The sequence below is a fragment of the Equus quagga genome, chromosome 4 (genome assembly GCF_021613505.1).
Source record: "Equus quagga isolate Etosha38 chromosome 4, UCLA_HA_Equagga_1.0, whole genome shotgun sequence".
Lineage (NCBI taxonomy): Eukaryota > Metazoa > Chordata > Mammalia > Perissodactyla > Equidae > Equus > Equus quagga.
This window is the reverse complement of record NC_060270.1, coordinates 99,273,140-99,279,523: the sequence shown is the minus strand read 5'-3', so window position 1 is coordinate 99,279,523 and position 6,384 is coordinate 99,273,140. Positions and strand designations below refer to the sequence as shown.

The following is a 6,384-nucleotide window of genomic DNA, read 5'->3' as shown; positions in this document are numbered from 1 at the left end:
TAATAAAAAGTTTAAAAAAATAAATAGGATCTCCCATTGAAGAGTGTTTGAAATATGATCTGATTCTTAACAATTTTTTCCCAAATCAAATTCTTGGGAATTGGATTGTGTATAGTTTTAATGGGAGTAGAGGGATTCATAAGCTACAGCTATGCGGTTACAAGATTGGGTGGGAAAGCAAAAATTCTCAAGACAGAAAAAGATTCACTAATTAACTGACCACTTTTATAATTATTTCCCATTTAATCATAACTTCCCGTTTTACTGGGTGTCTATCCTGACACATAGCATCAAGATCTTTGTTGGACACCCCCACGTGGTCAATAATACAATGCAAATCAAATGCAAATTGATCGCAACAAAGTAAAATTGCATATCCTGCAAAAGATGCAGGTTTTCATCCAACTTGGGTGAGGACACAATTTGAGCTTCAAAAGAGAGTTATTTAAATATCAGAGAATTAAAAAAGGCCCTTGGGAGAGTGAGTGAAGTCCTTTAATACTTTTGCAAAAAAAAGACCCATTCAATAATTGTGTGGCCAAAGTCAAATGTGAAGGTCCTAAAATTTTGTCAGTCAAGTTAAGCTAAAAGAATCAACACTTGATTCATTTTTTTGATTCCAAAACTTAGCAAATAATTATAAGATAAGATTCTAGTAAATATGTCAAATACTAACTTATTTTTATGTTTCATTTTTAACAATAAAATTCAATCAATACTTTAAAAAACACCATTGATGGTGAGATTTTGGTAGTTGTTTTAAGCGATTTCTCCTTTAATTTTTTAAACATCAAATATCCTCAAGTAATGAGGACCGCCTGTGGTTCTTTACCATTTCATGTATATTTCATTTAATACTCAGAGTCATCCTATCTGTTAGACTGAGCAGCTATTAGCACCATTTTACAGGAAAGAAAATTGAGGCCCTGGGAGGGTGATTTGAATAGCACAATATAGTAAATATTAGCTTCAATTACGTAGGCAGTGCAAGTATTCTTATTTTGTACATAAGAAAATTATGTCCCTAAGAGGTTTAATGACTAACCGTTGGCCACGTGGCTAGTAATATTAGTCACATTCGAATCCATGCCTTCTGACTCCCAGATAAGGCCTTATCTTATTGTACCACCAGATCTCTTTACAGATAAAAATAGCAAATCATGATATAACTAACATTTTGAGCACTTACTATCTACCAGGTACCATCCTAAGTGTCTTATATGTTCATCTCATCTAATTCTTACAATAATCCTGAGAAAAGTACTGTGCTTTATTTCTAATGCATAAATGACAGAACTGAGGCACAGAGAGGTTAAGTGAATTGCCCAATGTTACACAGCTGGTAAATGATGTCAGCTAGAATTAGAATCCAAGTCTGTCTTTGCACTCTTTGACACATTACTGTGTACCTCCTCAGGAATACATCTATTCCACAGAGTGAAGCTCAGGATCTTTGCCCTTAACAGTTATAGTCATGCCCTTAGTGTATAATACATTATATGTTCTGGGGAATATTGCCCTACGACTCTCCTTCCTCAGCTGGTTTACTGGAAAGGAGAAGCCGGAAAGAACGAGGCACAGGACAGTTAAGTTGTACTGAGTTAGTTGTTCAAGAGCATGGAGGGCAAATACGCTTCCACCATGTCAGATGGCAAACCCCCTTGATGGTAGAAGTTGCTAGAATGCAGCCTAAAGTCTAACCTGCGCTCTGTAAGCTTTGAACAAAGAAGTGGCCCACATGGGGCAACGTATTTCCCATCTTACCCTAGGGTAGAGGGCCGGGGAACGGGCACTTGAAGATTCAGTGAATTCATAAAGATTATATCCCCTCTTATTTCACACCACAGTGAGAGCACAGGCTGCCAGAGACGGCGGGAGGACGACACGACGGACGTGACGAGGACATAAAAAGCGTCAAAACTCCAAATTCAAGAAAGAACCACTGCCTTTTGATCACAGGAACTGATCCCAGTCAGTTAATGACGACTCTGATTGGTAACCACGCTTCCGAAAGCCAGCCAATCAACAACAGCCACGCCCGAGTACCAGCTTTCCATGGCAGCAGGTCAGCCAACCCCTGAGCTCTCCCTCTTCTGAGAGGCCGCCTCTCCGAGCGGTGCTCCCCCACACCCCAGAGGAGAGCAGCCGTCTGGTTCTCCAAAAACATCGTCTTACGAACACAGTTGTCCCTTACTTAGCAAATAATGCGTTCCTTTCTCTGTTTCAGATAGTGAGTAGTTGTCTCTTCCTTGTCCAAGGGAAAGAGCAGAGAGGGAAAAACACGAAAAAGCCATTGTTATCCCGTCTGAAAAGGTGAAAAAGAAATTTTTATCCAACACACATAATGGAAGCACAAAAATCCCTAGAAATAAACACACATACGAGCGTGTCAACTTCTGCACTAACAATGTCACAGGGGAATCTCCAGCATATTCAGGAAGCAGGGCTCTGTTGCAACCTCCATTGCGAGGGAGGGACATTCGCTGTCGGATAAAGTATATGTTTAATTCATTTTAGATTGAGTTAAATTGGCACTTCAGTCGTGAATACAGCAGGCTATATTCTTCTTCTTCAGTGACCCATTTGCCCAAAGTACCACAGTGATTAAACACTAAGCAAATACACACATAGGTAAGATAAAAATAGCACTCAGATGTTGAAAACCTAAACTTATCCAGCACATTAAGCCTAGTGCGGCAAGCATATGTGGTATCTGTTTTTATTAATGGATTTCTATTTCTGGCTTCTTTCTCCCTTCCTGCTTTGGTAATGCTAGATGTATGTACAGAAATCTAGATATTTATTCATAAATTGGTACTTTCTACTGATGAGTTGATACAAACAATATAACTAGGGCCATTAAGTGAGTTTTGAACAAATACAGTTAGAAATCCAATTATCTTTCCATAGAAACCTTTTGTGCAGAATCATTGTTAAATAAGGGAGGGAAGCCAGTGAGAAAGAACAGGAATTTCTCCTGCCTGCAAAAGGACATTGGAGAATTTCATCCTGCACATGCATTAATTCATTCATGATCCCCCCCTCCCCCCAACCCCCATGCAGTCAGCCCACAAAGATCTCTTCCAGCTACTGGAAACTTCCCTTTTTTTAGGATTTGATCGTTTTTTAAAAAAAACTGAATATATTTGACATATAACTATAATGCATAGTTTGACATATACATATAATTGTGTAAATTTAAGGTGAACAACAGGTTAATTTGGTACTTTTTAAATTTTTATTTTATTGAGGTCATATTGGCTTATAACATGTAAGTTTCAGGTGTACATTATTGAATGTCAGTGGAAGCTTCCTTTTGGAAGTGGAGCAGAGTCAGGAGCATATGACTTGGGTAAGAAATTAAAAGATGAAATGTAGATCCTTGCGCAGGCAAATGGCTTAGAAGGCAGAGCACCTCTTCTGGGACCTCAGTCTAGAACCTTCAGAGCTTATCAGAGGTGACGGAAACAGAAATCCCTTGCAGTGGTTCCAATTTGACTGGCCTTGGGTCAGCCTTGAATCAGTGCCTCTCAAAATTCAATAGGCACGTGAATCACCTTGGTACCTGGTTAAAAATACGGGTTCTCATGAATAAATTTGGAGTGAAATCTGAGATTCTGAATTTCCGAAAAGATTGCTGGTGATGCCCATGCTGTTGGTCTATGGACTTTGAGTAGTAAGAATCAAGATTATCCTAAACTTAGTTGGGGCAGAGTCTTCCACTTGACTCTCAGCAATGGCCATTAAAACTACGGTGGGGAGGGAGCTTAGAGATCCTCTGATCTTTGAAAATTACTAGCTACAGGACCTCCGGCAAGTTACTTTGCTTTGTAAATCTAAAATCATCTGACTTCACTCCTTCATTTGCAGATATAAAGATAAGTCATTCTGAGATGAAGAATCTTGCTCAGTGTGACACAGCTTGCTAGCGCCAGAGGTCCAGTGGGAACACTATCTCCTGACTTCTAGGCAAAAGCCCTTTCTGCCATTTAGTTAGAGCCCACTGCTAACTGAGAAGGCTGGCCCCGACGTGTGCCCAGCCCCCTTCCCTGCCCAGCCTCAGACACCCACAGAGCGACTGTGGCTTAACCCACACGCCCAAATATTTTTGCTACAGCCAGTCCTGACAGCTCAAGTCTTCTGCTGTTAATTATGAAGATTACCCAGATAATTGATTTAATTGGGAACAGAGAATATCTCAGTGCAACCTGCCAAAATGGATTAGATCTCCTTATTGCAATATGCGGAACCCTGCAGCTCTCAAGGGAGAAGGTATTTTCCCTCTGGGGAAAATTACGGATGCCCCAGTGGAAACTAAGGTATAGGCTATGCATAACATGAGTCTTGCTGACCTGGTCCCCAGGGATAAAGTCAAATCTAGTCCAAATGTTGGGCACATACAGTCCTCTTTTCTTCCCTGCCATCTTAATAAACTCTCAATAGAGTTCTTAAGGCCCACACTTGACAGTGATGTCTTTGGGGAAGTCAGAAAGCAGAGAGAGTAAGAAATTCTCTCCCAATGTGGTTTTGCAAATGGGCATTAGCCATAGGCTGTTCCAGCTCAATGGTGAAGAGTAGCACAAACTCTTTCATTTTTCTGCAGTAAAAGGAAAGAAATGACTTCTTTCTACAGCAGTGCTGAGATATGAATAACTGAACTGGAAAAAAATATTAGCTGTCTGTCTAGTGTTGCTGCATAATACAAAATATATCATTCCAGTATCTAATCCAGTGAAAAATTGCAAACACACTAGCAAATGCATGCTACAAGGTATCATCACTTTGGTTGTCCTCATTATTGGTGAATTCAAAATGGATTATCAATCTAGCTCTTTGAAATCGACTATTTTAATATCCACTTATCCTAAAAAAATCAGCCTCACATCACTTTTAACCTCTGTGGAATATTTGAGCCTTTGTATTTTAGGGGACTGTTGACACTCTAATCAGAGATGAGTTGGAAAAATAATGGGACAGAAACACTTCTATGCATTGTGGATACATTATTGGATGTCTTAGTTTCTTTCAAAGTCCCCATGAACCTGCCACCACAAATCAAACCTAAGATGTTAGCTTACTCAGTTTGTTAACCTTCATTATTTGATGGGGTCGGATAATTTCTCATTCCCTATTATGGGTTGGATGGTGTCCCATCACACACAAAAAATGTCAAAGTCCCAACCCGCAGTACCTCAGAATATGAGCTTATTTGGAAATAGGGTCATTGCAGATGTAATTAATTAAGACGAGGTCATACTGGAGTAGGATGGGCCCTTAATCCAATATTACTGGCTTCCTTATAAAAAGATGGCCATGTGAACACAAACACAGACAGAGAACACCATGTGAAGATGGAGGCAGAGATTGGAGTGATGTACCTACAAGTTAAGGAAAGCCCAGGATTGCTGACCATCAGTTCCTGAATGTCACAGAAGCTAGGAGAGAGGGATTCTCTCTCAGAGCCCTCAGGAGGAACCAACCCTGCTGACACCTTGATTTTGGACTTATAACCTTCAGAACTGTGAGAATAAATTTCCATTGCTTTAAGTCACCCAGTTTGTGGTACTTTATTATAATAGCTTGAGGATACTAATATATCCCTCTTCTAAGGATTGTCATATTTCCATCCTCTATGTCAGGTTAGACCCTGGTTGACCCTCTGAGGTAAGAATGAATCTGAAATTCTAGGAAATAAATGAGCTTGAAGATAGGAAACTTTCCCAGCCTGATACAGGCTTTGGACTGAACCAGTATTTTGTCAGATTTGTGTCACTTTTTTTTAAAGAACATACGGATGACCCTTGGGTCTCCTGACTGTCTGTCTGGGATCTCTCAGTGCGAAGCAAAACGCATTTGGAAATGTGAAATTTGGACTGCACTCCTTTCAACTGATCACCATTCTTTGATTCAGTCAATGAATATTTATCTTCTGCCCACAGGGACAGGAAACTGACATGCTGAGTACTTAGAAGTAACTGGTCTTATCTTCATTTGCCTTTCCATAAACATTTATATTCACAGCATCAGTGTCACAATCTATGGTTGATTGATTTGGAAGTTGTGTGTTTCTCTGAGCCTTACACCAGCTTGTGAACAGATAAGAGCTATCAAAATTTCTTCTCAGAGTCTTTACATAAATGTGAACCAATGGTAATAGTTTATGCTGGAAAACAGCTTTCATCTTGCACAGCACACAGTAGGCCAACAGTAATGGACTGGTACTGAATGCCAAGGCCAAGAGCTTTGTATTGAGGTCGGTTATGAGACCACCCCCAGACTCAGCAGGAACACGTGATGTGTTAGCATATGGAGGTACAGCAGTGGTGAATGGGCTGAGTGCTGCCCTGCTCTTCCAGCTCAAGTGGAAAGACTTAGGTTAGACCC

At 40.2% G+C, this 6,384-nt stretch overlaps 1 long non-coding RNA gene across 1 annotated transcript; it reads left to right on the top strand.

The window, feature by feature from the left end:
• The first annotated feature begins 1,886 nt into the window (after window positions 1–1,886).
• LOC124237953 (uncharacterized) lies at window positions 1,887–5,547 on the top strand. The gene is made up of 2 exons (XR_006888193.1): window positions 1,887–2,065; window positions 5,308–5,547. It is a non-coding gene; the product is annotated as an uncharacterized LOC124237953 (long non-coding RNA).
• The last annotated feature ends 837 nt before the right edge of the window (window positions 5,548–6,384 follow it).